The sequence below is a fragment of the Gallus gallus genome, chromosome 33, assembly GCF_016699485.2.
Source record: "Gallus gallus isolate bGalGal1 chromosome 33, bGalGal1.mat.broiler.GRCg7b, whole genome shotgun sequence".
Lineage (NCBI taxonomy): Eukaryota > Metazoa > Chordata > Aves > Galliformes > Phasianidae > Gallus > Gallus gallus.
In genome coordinates, this window is record NC_052564.1 from 3,747,363 (window position 1) to 3,764,099 (window position 16,737).

Sequence of the window (16,737 nt, forward strand, 5' to 3'; positions counted from 1 at the left end):
CCTTCAATCTGTGGAGAACCCCCGGAAAGAAAACAGGAGGGAGCAACTCCTTGGCTGCATGGCTGACACCAGCTTTGGAAGCAACCTCCTGGATTCTGTCCCTGCCCTGAGCAGCTGTGGGGGATGGAGAGGTCAGTTTGACCGCTTTGAATGCTGACTTGATGATAATGAGGCTCTGGGAAAAAGAAAGAAGGGCTGAGTAACGGGATGTTTTGCATCTAAGCATAAGTTTGCTGCTGTTATGAAGATTTGTTATGAAACTTGCTTGAATTCTAGCCCATTTTCAGCAGGCCATCCGGACACACACTCTTCTCACTGCTCTCCACATCTCCCCATCCCTTGCACATTGCTCACTCAGATAGCTCCCAACTATCTGGCTGATCTGTGACCTTTAGGGAGATTACTGGAGCCTGCTCCATCTCTCCAAAGTCTGATGGACTCTCTTGTCAACTCCTTAACTATAATTATATCTGTTCCTTCCTCTCTCTTTCTAACTCATTTCTTGTAGAAGTATTCCTTGTGAAAGAAAAATCTCAGTAGATGCAGCTTGGACAGGGCATGCAGTTGATCACTGTGTTTTTCTGTTCATACAATTGCATTACTTTTCCTTCTGTTTGTTGGCAAAAAAGAGAAATCTTTCATTGCTCACGTGCAGCTGTTTCTTTGAGGAAAGCCAGTGGGAGTTGGTGCAAAGGAGGTTTAACAGTGAGTAGGTGACTCCAGAGGAGAAGAGTGATGTGAGGAGAAATAATGCAAGTCCCATGGGGCCAATGGGAGTAAAAATGGGGTGGGGAAGTTGAGGAGGACGTTTGTCCACGACAATGAGAGAGGAAAGCTCATTAGGGGACATCCTGGATCAGTATCAACTGTCAAGTGCTGCTTTAAATTCTTGTTTAAACACAACCATAAATAAATAAATAAATAAATATGGAGACTTCTTAAATGCCCATCTGACTCTTGCTCTTTAAGCTTTCTCCAGGTACCTCTCCAGTTAGCTGTACAAGTTCCGAACACTTGAAGAAGACGACAGGAAGGCACAAGGCACAGGAGGGCTCTTTAGGTTGTAATGGGCCTCAGGTGGCCTTCGCTGCTCAGTCCATCAACCTACAGTGCAGAGAGAAGATGGCATGAAGTGTTCAAGAAGACCAAGTCAGAAGGAACAGAGAAGTTTCTTGGAGTATTAAAGGGGCCCACTGAGGGCTACTAACAAGAAATCTTCCCCAGGGACTTGTTAGAGCAGATAACTGGAAGCCATGATTACAGGCAGGCAAAGGCACTGGGATGGTGGCTGTGATGCTGAGAAAAGCCTCCTTTGTGTTATGAAGCAGAAAGGCCCAGCCCTGATCGCCAGACCCTTGGCAGGGAGATCCTGTCCCTCATGCTGGCTCAGGGCCCTTCCTGGGGCATCCTGAGATGGGTGTTGGTGTGAGGTCAAATGAAAGACAAGGGGACAGCAGCTCCCAGGCTCTGCATGGGGCGCAAGGATGCCATGAGGCCCAAGTCCCATGCGGGCAGTGTATCTCATCCCAGGCTGTTGGATGTGAGAAGGGCCCAGTCTGAACAAATAGTCAGTGACAATAAAACTCGGAACTTCAGATCTCTCAGGCCTAGCTGTTTTTCACGCTCCATTTCCTCACTGGGAGTGTTTGGTTCTGGCGATGCCATGTCTGATGCTCACCCACATGCAGAGCTCCTGACTGACTGCAACACCACTGCGCTCGTATCAGCTGTGATATAATGCAGTGGTGCTGAACTCACTGAGATTTTCTCCCCTTAATTTACAGCGCTGTGACTCTGACACCACTGTAATCCTGACCACTGCCACAACTCAGTAATTCTGACATCACTGCTCACTACACGACTGAGACAACACAATGACTCAGGTGTCAGTAAGCTCGCATCCACTGCGACAGCGCAGTGACTCCAACATCATCATGCTTGTACCCACGATCATAGAATCCTAGAATATCCTATGCAGGAAAGGACACGCAAGGATTCTCAAATCCAACTTCTGGCTCCACAATAACACGCAAAAGGCAGACCATATCAGTGAGAGTGTTGTCCGAATGCTCCTTGAATTCTATCAATCTTGGTTCTGTAACTCCTTTCCTTGGGGTCTTCGTCCAGTGCTCTCCTTTGGACACACTCCCATAGTTTTATGTCCTTTATGTTCTGTGATGCCCAGCAGTGCACGCAGTGCTCCAGGTGAGGCTGCAGCAGTGCAGAGCAGAGAGGGACAATCCCTTCACTCACCCAGCTGGCAATGCCGTGCTCAATGCACTTCAGGGGACGGTTGGCCTCCCTGGCTGCCTGGGCACACTGCTGACTCACGTTCAATTTGATGTTGACCAGGACCCCCAAACCCTTTCAGTGGGACTGCTCTCCAGTGTCCCATCCCCCAGGCAGTGTGTATGTCCAGGGTTGCCCCCTCCCAGGTGCAGAATCAGGCATTTGTTCTTGTTATGCTTCATGTGGTTGGTGCTTGCCCATTTCTCTGTCTTGTTCACAGCACTCTGCAAGTCCTCTCCACATTATTGTGCACATCTGAACTCCACTATGAGGACTCCCAGCTCCCATGGTTCTGTGAGGAACTGAATCCCATTTTAGCCCCAGGCTTTCAAGCAGTGGATGAGATGCCTAACCCTAGGGTTAGGATGAGATGGCCTGATAGTAATAGGACAAAGGAAAATGGCTTTAAGTTAAAAAGGGGAGACTTCGGTTAGATGTTAGAAAGACATTTTTACACACAGTGTCAGGAAGAAATTGTCCATAGAAGCTGTATATGCCCCATCCCTGGAGACATTCAAGGTCAGTATGGTTGGGATCCTGGGCATCCTGATCTGTTGGTTGACAGCCCTGCCCATGGCTGGGGACTTGCAACTAGGTTCTCTTTTAAGACCCCTCCTACCTAAGCCATGCTGTGATCCTGTAATTTCACGCTCGCACTGCCTCAGCTCTACCACTACCCAGACAGGGGAAGTCCTCCTCCCAGTCCTTGTCTGTGTGTCATTTTTGTTACGGGTCATGCGCAGAGGTTTCCAGATTTGGCTTTTACTTCTCTCATGGTCAAACTTCTTTTGGTAGGAACAACTGTGCTTCTGAAATCCAGTGGGCATGCTGATTAATTGAGCTGACTATGAAGTACGTTCTGCAGTGATGACCCTTCTGCCTTGCAGGAGCTGTCAGCTCAGGAGGGCCATGGATATCTCCAGGGAGAGCTGTGGGGAGAAGGAAATCACCTCCTCTGCTGCTGAGCTGGGCCGGGCTCCTGGGACACAGGGAGCTGATACAAGTGGGCAGAGCTGAAGGCAGAGAGACAGCAGTGCCCAGGAGCAGCTCTTCTGTACAGCACAGCGGGGCTGGGGGCATGATCTGCAGGTGACATGAGGATAGAAGGGGAACGAGAGAGAGATTACAGGATGTGTGCAGTGTGAGTGTCTGTGAGCACACTGAAGGAGCATTGCTCACAGCCTTTGAGAAGCATTTTGAGAAGCCCAGAGTGCATTTCTCACTATCCTTGACAAGGTAAGTCTTTTTCTCCAGGCAATGAATCTGCTTTTCCTAGAGGGGTCACTAAATTTGGGACATCCCATTAAGTATCTGGCAGAGGGCGCTCAATGTTTCTTTACAGTGGAGAAAGACTTGCTCTAGCTGAGGGCTTCCGTTCTGCAGCATCAGAGCACAGCCCTGAGGGCTGTGTGTCCCAGGATGGCTGCATCCTGTGCAGCGGGGGTGCAGCCGGGTGCCCAGGGCTGTCCTACAGAGCACAGTCACTTTGGACCGTGCTGCCTGGGAGGTGTGTGGGCAGCTGGGGAAGGAAAAGGCCTCCTTGAGTGAGTTTGGCAACAGCAGTGCAGAGCTGGAGTTGCAGAGCAGGGTGTGTTAAGCTCCAGTTTTGCTACTGATCCTGTCCTAGGGGGGTTTTCTTCAGACCCCATTGCCCATGAGTCCATTGCCCTTCACAAGCTCTGTGCAGTGCAGTGCAGTTCTTTAAGACTGAAAAATGAGCTTGATCTCCAGGAGACATCAGCTCGAGTCTACCACTGTGGGCGTCCCCTGGAAAGCTGCCACGAGCCCCAAGATGGGCACAGCTCCTCTGTGCTCTTCCTTCAGTCTGAGAGCTCTAGCCCTGTGAATCAGAAGCCTCACCATGTCCCTTTCATCCTCCCCTCCAGAGCTGGGCTGAGAAAGAGAGCAGTTGGACATTGTCCCTCTGCACAGCCCGGGCTCTTCTCCGGAGCAACCTGAGGGTGCAGCCATCCTCCAGCTGAGCAAGGGGCAGCACGGGGCAGGTAGGAACAAGCCTGACAGACAGAGCAGCTTGACTCTTCTCTAAGTGACAGTGCGGAGGTGTTACCTCTGCTCACTGACTTATGCTTACAGCAGGAAAGCAAACCTGAAGATTTTTTACCATTTCACTATTTATTCTGTGGGGAATCCAAATCCAAAAATAGAATCTATTATTTCCTCTCATCTTCTAGAGAGCAAGGTGTGAAGTTTACTTTAATCAGAGGGAGACTGCATACAACAAAGATTTTTCATCACTCGTACGGGATCTGGAGAGACAAAGCATTCTGCAAATGGATTTGAAGTCAGGCTCTCCCCTACCAAAATGACACAATGCGTACAGGTTTGGTTCAGTGCTGATCTCATGAGCATCTCTCTCTCCCTTACTCAGCATGACAGCATGAGCTCTGTGATTCTGATACTACGGACCCATCCCTGAAGGATGGAAAAGAGGATGAGACGAATCGCATCTCCTTCCCTTACACAGGCAGAAGGGCAGTGTGCCAATTTCATGGTTCACTGTTATAAAAAGGGAATATTTCCATAGACCCGCTGGGCAGAATCAGAATCAGTAAACAAGGGATCGAAGTGTAGATACCTTCCCACCTAACATCTAGGAGACACTGGTGGAAACTTCCATGTCCTCAAAGGCTCAGAGCAGGGCTGACTCCTCTGAAGTCTTTTCTAACATCTCCTTGTCTTCTCCTCCATTCTCAGAACCACATCCCCAGAAGTCCCAGATGCCCAACAGCAGCTCCATCAGCGAGTTCCTCCTCCTGGCGTTGGCAGACACGCGGCAGCTGCAGCTCCTGCACTTCTGGCTCTTGCTGGGCATCTACCTGGCTGCCCTCCTGGGCAACGGCCTCATCAGCACAGCCGTAGCCTGCGACCACCGCCTGCACACCCCCATGTACTTCTTCCTCCTCAACCTCGCCCTCCTCGACCTGGGCTGCATCTCCACCACTCTCCCCAAAGCCATGGCCAATGCCCTCTGGGACACCAGGGCCATCTCCTACGCAGGATGTGCTGCACAGGTCTTTCTGTTTGCCTTTCTGCTATCGGCAGAATATTCCCTTCTCACCATCATGTCCTATGACCGCTACGTTGCCATCTGCAAGCCCCTGCACTACGGGACCCTCCTGGGCAGCAGAGCTTGTGCCACCATGGCAGCAGCTGCCTGGGGCACTGGGCTTCTCTATTCCCTGCTGCACACTGCCAATACATTTTCTCTGCCTTTCTGCCAAGGCAATGCTGTGGATCAGTTCTTCTGTGAAATCCCCCAGATCCTCAAGCTCTCCTGCTCAGATGCCTACCTCAGAGAAATTTGGCTTCTTATGGTCAGTGCCTCTTTAGTATCTGCGTGTTTTGGTTTCATTCTTTTCTCCTACATGCAGATCTTCAGGGCCGTGCTGAGGATGCCCTCTGAGCAGGGACGGCACAAATCCTTCTCCACATGCCTCCCTCACCTGGCTGTGGTCTTCCTCTTTGTCAGCACTGCCACATTTGCCAATCTGAAGCCCCCATCCATCTCCTTCCCATCCCTGGACCTGGTGGTGGCAGTGTTATACACGGTGGTGCCTCCAGTCATGAATCCCATCATCTACAGCATGAGGAACCACGAGATCAAGCAAGCTCTCAGGACACTGTATGGAGATATATTGCTTCGGCACCACTAAAATGGAAAAGCTCGGACTGCCTTTATTTCATCTTTTTTGCCCTCACTCCTACTTTGTTGTTCCTATGGTAGTTTTAATTCCAATAAAGCTATACTGTTCATCACATTTCTTCTTTATATTCTACCTTTGTCTTCTGGCTGGCAATCCTAATGGACAAAAGTAACCCGGCTTGTTGAATCAATAAATAAATCATCAGAATATCATTGATCTCAGCCCCCACCTCCTCTGGATCCCAGAGAGCAGCCCTGCACACAGGAGGAGTGCAGGAACCAAGAGCCCAACTGCCACACGGAGCTGCAGCCCTGCTGTCTGTGGGGCTGCCCCTCACTGCCCGGTGGCCGCTCCCTCTCTGCTGCCTTTCAGTTGTGCTGCTGCTGCTTCCCTGGAGCCACGGCCATGGGCAGCAGCAGGACGGGGTCTTTTCAGTGCTGCTCTCTTTGCAGCACCACACTGTTCTCCTTTCTCTATGCAGTTGTGTCAGCCCTCAGGTCCTGCGTTACGTAGCAGACCAAGGAGAAACACTTTTCCTGAGGTGTGCCTGGAATTGTCTCAGAGGCTTGGAAGGGCATTGCCATGTCCACAGACAGAAGGCTGGAGACTTGGGGGAGGAGAATCTTGTGAGAAATGAGATGGCCTTGCTCTGTCCAAAACATTCTGATTGTGCTATAAGAGGTTCTGACTGCAAACTTGTTTTTGATGGACCTGTTTATTGCCCACTCACTCTCAGCCCGGGATGGCACACCTGTACATCCATGTGAGAAACACGCTCAATATCAACAGTTTCTAATCAGGCCAAGATCTCTGTGAAGAGAAGTTTATTCGTTAGTGCAGTTATGGGCGCACACCCCCGACTGACAAGGGAGAAATTGCACAACTAGTCAGTGAAATCCATCCCATTGTATACCCTGGGTCCGACGCAGGTAAAGCCTCTCCTGGCACTCACTGGTTGAGCGTCTCAGGTTCACAATCTTCCAGTGCTGTTGCTACCTGACATTTCCATACAGTGTCTGTTACCAACCCTTTGTTTTTAGGTGCGTTCTGTACTTTTTATGGCGCTAGGAGGACAATATTTTCAACAATCTGCCCAGTAGTTCTGTCCTGTACCGGACTCTCCCCTGTGCTATGTAATTACCCTACCTAGTATTGCCTGTGCCAATTCTACCCAGGTCTGAACACCCCAGTCTCAACCTTGCTCGGTTCAGCAGCTTTCTTTGTGACTGGAAATTTCCACTGCAAAAACACCATCTACCTCTCACATGGTTTTACTCACAGTTTACTTCATGACACTTTACACCGGGTTTATTCACACCTTACTTCAGGATGTACTCACACTTTATTCCAGGCTTACTCAGACTTTAATTCAAGTTTATTCTCAGTTTACTCCGTGTTTACTCTTACTTTTCTCTTAGTTTTTCTCACACGGTACTCCAGGTGTAGTCTCACCTTGCTTCATGTTTTACTCACACTTCACTCCAGGTTTACTCACACTTCCGTGATTAGTCACACTTTTCTCCGCATTTTCTCTGGATTTACTCTTTCTTTCATCTGAGTGCACTCACATTTTACGCCGTGCGTTCCTACAGCTTACTCAGGTTTTTACTCACACTTGACTCCAGGTTCACTCACACTTGACTCCATTTTTACTCACAATTTACTCTGTGTGTGCCCACACATTACTCAGCATTTTCTCCGGGTTTTACTCACACTTTACTCATGTTTTACTCACACCTTACTCTCGGTTTACTCTTACGTTTCTCCTGGTTTTACTAACACTCTATTCTAGGTTTTCACACACTTTACCTTTCATTCAGTCACTACTCTACTTTGGGCATACTCACACTTTACTGTGTATTTTGCACACACTTTAATTCATGTTTATTAACACTTTACTCCATGTTTACTAACACTTTACTTCCAGTTAACTCACACTTTTCTTTAGGTTTTCTCAGATATTACCGTGGGTTTTGTCACAGATTACTCTGGTTTACTCTTACTTTTCTCCTGGTTTTACACACTCTCTACTTAGGTTTTACTCACATGTTGCATTGGTATTATTCACACTTTTCTCTGGCTTTCACTCACTGTTTACTCCAGGTTTATTCACTCTTTACTTCAAGCTTACTCACAGTTTTCTCTCGGTTTTTACTCACACTTCACTCTGGGTTTTTCTCACACTGTACCAATGTTTTACTCACTGTTTACTCCAGGTTTATTCACTCTTTACTTCAAGCTTACTCACAGTTTTCTCTCGGTTTTTACTCGCACTTCACTCTGGGTTTTTCTCACACTGTACCAATGTTTTACTCACATTTTACTCCGGGTTTACTCTCTCTTTGCTCAGGGTTTACTCACACTTTACACCACACTTTTGTCCATGTATACACACCCTTCAGTCCAGGATTTATCACTCTTAATTCCATGTCTTCCCATGCTAAACTGCAAGTCTCCCCACACTTTACTCCCGGTTTACACACACTTTACCACATTTACTCATACTCTACACCGGGTGTACTCATACCTTTCTCTGGGTTTTACTCACACTTTAGTCTGAGTTTACTCTCGCCTTGCTTTGGGTTTATGCACACTTTACCAGGCTTTACTCATATTCTTCTAAGGGTGTACTCACACCTTACTCTGGGTTTTACTCACACTTTACTTTGGGTCTACATACACTTTACTCTGGGTTTAGTCACACACTACACCAGTTGTACTCACACTTTATTCTCAGTTTATTCACACTTTTCTCTGGGTTTACTCACAATTTTCTACAGCACTTACTCACCCTTTACTTCAGGTTTACTTGAGCTCGCTAAGCCAGGTTCTCGCAGCTGATAACAGATGCTTTTCTGCAGACCTAAACAATTAGCACAGACAGAGCGCCTCCGTTTTTTTTTCCAAATCACATCATTAGCTATCCTATATTTGGAATGCAAGGTAGCAGGCTCGGAGACTAAAAACACAAATTAACAAAGCAGCAGCACATTGGTGAATAGAGTTTTGGCCAATGAGATGACCAACCAGAGCCAACCAGGAGTCCTCCATCCTGACCCAAGCCCAAGAAAATAACATGATGACCTTCAAAGGAAAGACCACCAAGAGATATGTGTGCGTAAAAGAGCACGTGTAAAAGACTTGGGCCAGAGGGGGGGGAGGGGAGAGAGAATGTCAATCATTCGGGGGACTCATTGTAATGAAACAACCTTTTCTTGGACATCTAATGTGTATGTTAGCAGCTTGCTCTTTAAGTATGTGACTTTCTTGCCTTCAGTATGCAGGTTAGGTGGCAATATCCCCTCTGCATCCAGCGTGTGTGCAGCGCTGATTAAACATTGCTGTGTTACAGCTACTCTGTAGTTAAAGAGTTTGATTTCTGCAGGTCAGTTCCGTCCCTCAGTTTGGCGCTCATCAGCCCTCCTCGAGAGCGCCCGGTCCAGGCACCGTCTAACCAAAAAGATCACCGTTCTGCCAGTCCTGAAATGGGACCCCAGGAGAAGAAAACTTCTGCATAGTGAGGGGAGGCTGCAGGCCCAAGTCCCAGGCCCCGGCCCTGGGCCACATACCCACCATGCTCCAATCACTTCCCACGTGGCCTCAGCACACAGAGTGCGGCTCCTCGAGGCAGTACGGGAAGCAGCAGCCGGCAGGGCCCCCCGGAGCTGCCCTAGCGCTGAGCAATGGGCCACGGGGCAGGGATAGATAAGTTGAGGTGAGGTCACTTGTGCAAGCAGAACTCACCACCTTGGAACAGACGTGGCTAGATGGTGTTTCAGAGGTTATTTCAGTCTCTGGAGGTGACAGACCTGCCGCAGGAACAAGGCTGGCAAAGGGCTTTGGAAGTCATTCCTTCTGTAGTAGCCAATACGACAGCCTTGAATTCATGGCTGAGCTCTGTACCTTTAGGAATGCAGCTAATGGTCATTCCCATGTCTCTGGTAATCCAGCAGAAGGCACCTGCTGGGCAGGTGGACTGAGAGATCCCTTCTGCCTGAGAAGCTGATTGCCTGCATACAGGAAGAGGCCTTGGGTCCTTGTTTTCACATCCCTTGCCCATTAGCACATGATGGGCGCATAACTTGGACATGTCTGCCTGAAAGGTGTACATCAGGCATAGGACTTGAAAGGTCATGGTGAGATTTCATCTGTGTGGTCCGCTGTCAGGCTAAAAGAAGCTGATGGGTTGGTTCACTGCCTGGAGGGTAGATTGTGAGATGATGGCACTTTCCGTCTACTGGGACTGGTGGAAGACATTTGATACGGCCCTGTATGAGACCCTTCTCTCTGAAGAGAGAGGCATGAGGCATGAATTGATGGATGGACCACTCACTGTATGTGGAATTGGATGGATGGTCACAGCCAGAGTTGTGGTCAACAGCTCAGTGGCTGTGTGGATAGAATGGGAATTTTTCAGGGGTCTGCAGGTGGTACTTGTGGTATTTAACCTCTTTGTCACTGACTTGGACAGCGCTGTTGAGTGCACGTTCAGCAAGTTTGTGGGTGACACCAATTTCTGTGATGTGGTCAACACAGTAAAGATAAGGGATGGCACCCAGATGGACCCTGACAAGCTACAGAGGTAGGTCAGTGAGAATCTCGTGAAGATCAAGAAGGCCATGTGCAAAGATATTCATATGGGTCAGAGCAATCCCAAGCAGAAATGCGAACAGAGTGCAGAATGCACTTACAGCAGTCCAGAGGAGAAACACTGAAGGTGTTAGTTGACGAAAAACTCAACACAAATCAGCAGTGTGCACTTGCAGCCCAGAAAAACAACCACACCCTGGGTTGCATCAAATGAAGTGTCCGCCCTTCAAATCCATCTCACACATCTCTCCACAGAGATAAGGATGTGATGTGGGACCATGCCAAGGGCCTTTCAGAAGTCCAGGTAGATTTTTGTACTGGTCTGTGTAACTGATGTATTGTCAAAGTGTCCTCATTGTCATTCTGACCATAAAGAGCCACAAAATTTAATGAAGCTTTGGGAGAATACTGATTTCCCATTTAGATATTGAAAATGTTGAGCTAAACAAAACACAGTAAATCTCAGAACCAACGTTGATTTACAGTAAAATTCATCTTCTTACGGCACACACAAAGAAATGGTTTATTAGATTGTTTCTTTGCTTACAGCTGGCACCTGGTAGATAAGTGTGTTTCTGTAACTTAGCAACCTTCACTTAGGTATCCAGAGAGCTGTTATCGGAATGGTCTGGAGTTCAGCAATGACCAAAGCATTCAGAAGTGAATCATTACCCGAGCTGCAGTGACACAACAGACTGGGTGTGACAGCAAGAACAGAAATAACTAACTGCTACACAGGGGTAATTTAGGAAGTTACTGATATATATTAGGAAAGGAGGTCAAGACACGAGAGAACAAAACAGAAGTACAGACATAGGAAATCACTACAGTTACACTGAACAGGTAAGGAATGAGAGGGATGTGAAATCTTAACTGACACTGAGCTGATTTCTGTGTTGGAAATCTTTTAAATTTTATAAAATATTAGTTAAATGTGTTGTGGGTTAGGTGTAGTTTCAATTAATATTCTAAGGTGAAAGGGACGCTAAATTCAATAGCTGTTCCCATGTGTGCAGTGAGATCTGCAGAGAAACCAGAGTTCCAGGTGATTTGTGGGTCCCCAGTATGTCCCATACAGCACACAGCCAGCCCTGTTCTGAGCTCTGCCGAGCTCTGGGCCAGGAGAGGGTCTGAGCCAGGCTGCCCATTCCCCGGTGCAGGCACTGAGCCCAGTAAGAAAGTGGAATGGCCCCATTTCAGCCATCAGCCCACAGCAGATTACGGTGATAGTGTTGCTGGGAGCCACTGGTGTGAGGTCTGGGGCTGGTGGTAGCTTCTTTCAACACTGTCTCCTTTCTGTTCATGCAACAGGAAGCTTTGCTGGGTCTGTGCCCTGAGGCACCTTGCTTTGTGGCCCCACGGGCATGGGGTGGTCTGCAGGGCCCCAGGATCACCTCTGCCAGCTGCTTCCCCTTGTGAGCTCTCAGAGGCTGCCATCCTTGCAGTGGACTGAGCAGAAGGCTCATTCTGCCCATAGTCACAACCAGATCCTGGTGCTCCATCTACCACCCAGCATGCTCATCTTGTGCCGGGGTTGTCTTTGGGGTTATGGCTAGCATGAGGGGTGGGACAGTGTCACAGGGACTTCTGCCTGGGACAGGGACTGAGCAACAGCAGCAAGGTCATAGGTCTCCAGGTCATACTTGATTCTTCAGGGAAATTGCATGACCACATCAACTCCCATCAGACCCCATCCCTCCTCTGGTCTGTTTGGCCATTGATGGGTGTCTCTCTGCTGGCCGTGTTGATCAGAGTGGACAGCAGACCCAGGTGGACAGGGAAGAGTGCTGATAAAACCTCTCCCTGGGAGTCTGGGGGTGTGCAAAATGCTTGGAATGACAATGGGCCATTATCAAAGGCATTATGTGTGCACAGGTATGCCCCAGGATTTTTACTCCAGCCTCCTGTTCCGTTCCTGCTGCATCCCCACTGCCTCCACATTGCCCGCTGGCATCTCCTTACCCCGCAGATACAGAAGAATCACACAGAGGCTGTGAGGCAGTCAGTACTAACCCAGAGTTCCTATGGCCTTCAGGAGAAAGAGCAGGGTGATGCCTAAGTAGAAGTGGAAGGAATCCGAACACACATCAAGTACACGATAACCACTTAGAACAATTATATATATACACACATGAACAGTAAAGAAGAATGCAACAATTCATATAAATAAATAAATACTATGAACATAAAAGAACATAAATGGGCCCATAGTGAGGAAGACTGTGAGTCATTTGTAAAGACAGATGAGAAGTTTATTGCTGCTGAAATGTGTCCACGACATAATTTTCCTCACTGCATCCTTGAGCTCCTGGTTCCTCATGCTGTAGATGAGGGGATTCAGTGTTGGAGGCACCACCGAGTACAGAAATGACACCACCAGGTTCAGGGATGGGGAGACCAGGGAATGGGGTTTCAGGTAGGCCAGAAAATCAGTGCTGACAAAGAGAGAGACCACGGCCAGGTGGGGGAGGCACATGGAGAAGGCTTTGTGCCGTCCCTGCTCAGAGGGCATCCGCAGCACAGCCCTGAAGATCTGCACGTAGGAGAAAAGAATGAAAGCAAAACACCCATATACGGCAAGAACACTAAGCACTATAAATCCAGTTTCCCTGAGGTAGTCTGATTCTGAGCAGGAGAGCTTGAGGATCTGGGGGATTTCACAGAAGAACTGGTTCACATCTTTACCTCGGCACAGTGCTTGAGAAAACGTACTGGCAGTGTGCAGTAGGGAATAGAGAAGCCCAGTGCCCCAGGCAGCTGCTGCCATGGTGGCACAAGCTCTGCTGTCCATCAAGGTCCCATAGTGCAGGGGCTTGCAGATGGCAACGTAGCGGTCATAGGACATGATGGTGAGAATGCAATACTCTGCTCCAAACAGGAAAAGAAAGAAGAAAAACTGGGTAGCACATCCTGCATAGGAGATGGCCCTGGTGTGCCAGAGAGCATTGGCCATGGCTTTGGGGAGAGTGGTGGAGATGCAGCCCAGGTCGAGGAGGGCGAGGTTGAGGAGGAAGAAGTACATGGGGGTGTGCAGGCGGTGGTCGCAGGCTACGGCTGTGCTGATGAGGCCGTTGCCCAGGAGGGCAGCCAGGTAGATGCCCAGCAAGAGCCAGAAGTGCAGGAGCTGCAGCTGCCGCGTGTCTGCCAACGCCAGGAGGAGGAACTCGCTGATGGAGCTGCTGTTGGGCATCTGCAGTTCCTGGGCATGGAGTCCTGTTCAGAGTGCAAAAGATAATGACAAGACAGTTCTCACAGTCACACCTCCTGCTATACTATAAAAACTTTTCTTTCTTTTAGGACCATGTTCATTTGCTCCATTCCCTGAAACTGATTTCATGAAGCTCAGCATTCCATAAGCAGAAGCGGGTAATAAAGCTTTTTCTTTCCTCTATTTTTCTTATTTTATCCTCACTTGATATTTTAATCTGTTTCCAAGTCACATATCCTTACGCCAAGTGCACTTAGAGCCCAGCATCCCAACCTCTGTGCCCTTCAATTTCTTTTAGAGAAAGCTGCCTATTTGAAGAATAAGTGCATTATTCATGTCTGCAGAAAACGACAATAATTTCAACTGGTTCCGTCCTTTGAGAAAGGAGACGCTGAAAGCACATTCTGTGTGACTGTATACAGAAGAAATGATTGATTAAAGTATAATTCAGGAGTCTCAGGGATGTGTTCAAAGTTGACAGGTGCTTTTAGATTTCAGCCTCCAAACCTTTTCCCTTCCCTAAGGATATAAAAGAAAAATCCCTGCTTTGTCTCTCCTCTCGCAAAGTGCTCTTGGAAAGACTCTGGAGAGCTGTGTAGCTGTGATCCCCCTGCCCCAGGCAGCAGCTGTGGCAGCAGAAGGCCCCTGCCCTGCCCTGCCCTGCCGGGGGGCTCCTTCCCCCCACACATCTCCCCGCAGCGCCCTGGGCAGCTCCCCGGGCAGGCTGAGTGCTGAGCCTGGCAGGCGGCAGAGTCCCTGCCCCGGCACACAGCCCCTGGGGCACAGCAGGGACCCTGCTCTGCACAACAAGAATGAGTACCTGCATCTGGACTGCGTCTTTTTCCCTGAAAAAGAAACGCAGAATGTTTGCAGCCTGATCTGCAATGAGATGTACCAAATTCAGTGTTAGCTCCGGGAAAATAAGCTGCATTACCTGCAGCAAGAAACTTACCTTCTTAAAAGAGGAGAGCAATGCTCTTGCAGTGAGCTCACAGCCTGCTCACACTGTACACATCCTGTAATCTCTCCGTCCTTTTTGTTATATCCTCATGTCACCTGCACATCATGTCCCTTGCCCTTTTGTGCTGTACCGAGGAGCTGCTCCTGGGCACAGCTCTATAGAGCTGCCCACTTGTAGGAGCTCCCTGTGTCCCAGGAGCCCGGCCCAGCTCAGCAGCAGAGGATGTCATTTTCATCCTTCCCACTCATCTCCCCTGAGATGTCCCTGGGTCTCCATGGCCAACAGCTCCTGAAAGACGACAGCATTGTGACTGTACTTTGAAATCTGCTGCATTAACCACCAAATGTCCAGTGGAGAGTGAAAAATTACAGACATACAGTTATTCCTACCAGAGAATGTTTGCTGTAACCAAAAGGGCACACAGAGAAGGACAGGGAGGGGTGGACTTCCCCTGGGCAGGGCAGTGATCCAGCTGAGGCAGTGCAGGCATTTCATCCCTAAATGGAAAGCCTGCAGCTGAAATAGGATTCAGCTCCCGACGGACCCACAGGAGCTGGAATTCCTCTGGTTCAGTTCTGGTGTGCACAAGGAGTTGCCTGCATGTGAGCTCCTGCTCTGAGTCCTTGGTCCTTCAGCGGGGAGTCAGTTGCTCACACACAGACCCTGGGTGATGACCAAGGTGCCTCAGGCAGCTTCAACTGATGAAACCTCAGTTTTCTATTGGCTCACATGTAAATGGCGTCAGAAGCAGCCAAGTATCATGCCAGTTCTCTGGGCTGTCCAGCACACTCATGTGCAGCAACAAATGCAACACTTGGCCTTCAGGAAAGCCATGGCCCAGGAGTTTACATGCTGCTTAGTGAACCCTGAGCCCCACAATGTGTCCAGTGCCTGTGTGTCACGTTCTGAACACAAATACCATAGATGCGCTATACAGCCAGGCTAACTCCAACAGTGCCTCTAAATTAGGATGCTTACTTACATGTTTTTACACCAATGAGAACACCAACACATGCTGAGCTAGAAATTTTTGTATAGTTGCTGGCCTGAGCTCTTGTTTGGACCACAGGGACACTGTTAAATGGCTTCTACAACTGGACGGTCGCACAAGGGGAATACAGAGTCCTTACAGAGGATGTGATTTTTTTCTACCCCACTCACGTCCCTGAGACTTTCCTGGGTCTCCATGGCCAACAGCTCCTGAAAGACAACAGCATCATGATTGTATTTTGTCTTGGATCTGCAAATGATGCCTAGATTGTTGGAATAGCACGACCCTCTTGCCATGGCTTGCTGCATGCACCACTCCCACTTGGCATCACGTTGTAATGCACAGCTGTTGTAGGCTGTGAGGATGTCCAGTATGAACAGGTAGTCAACCAGAATGCAACATTCAAGTTCAGAAGTTTCATATCCAAGTCAGAGGCACCATTGCCTCACTGGAAGAGTTTGACTCTGGAGATGTCATGTTTGATGCTAACTCACATGCAGAGGAACAATTAATGACTCCAAGCATCTCAGCAACAATATGCAGAAAGTGTTCTGAATAGCTATAACCAGAGAGGATGCCGTCTTCTGAACACCAGAACCATGGTGTGGATGCAAGATCGAGCCAGGTTAAACCCAATGATGCTTCTGATTTGGGATGCTTCCTGAAGCGTCTTTACCTAATGTATTCATCAAAAGGAATAAACAAGACGGAGCAGATTACCTTGAGTGTGACCACATGGCATGTGCGGGACAGCCAGGGGATCAGGCCCAGCCAACATGGATTCATGAATGACGGGTCCTGCTTGACCTCCCTGCTCCTACTATGACCAGATCACCTGCCTTGGTGGACAGGGGAAAAGCTGTGGATGTGATCTACCTAGACTTTGTCAGAGCCTTTGTTTCTGTCTCCCACAGCACTCACCTGGAGAAGCTGGCAGCCCATGGCTTGTACAGGTGTTCTCTTTGCTGGGTAAAGAACTGGCTGGATGACCAGGCCCAGGGGGTGGTGGTGAATGGAGTTAGATCCTGCTGGT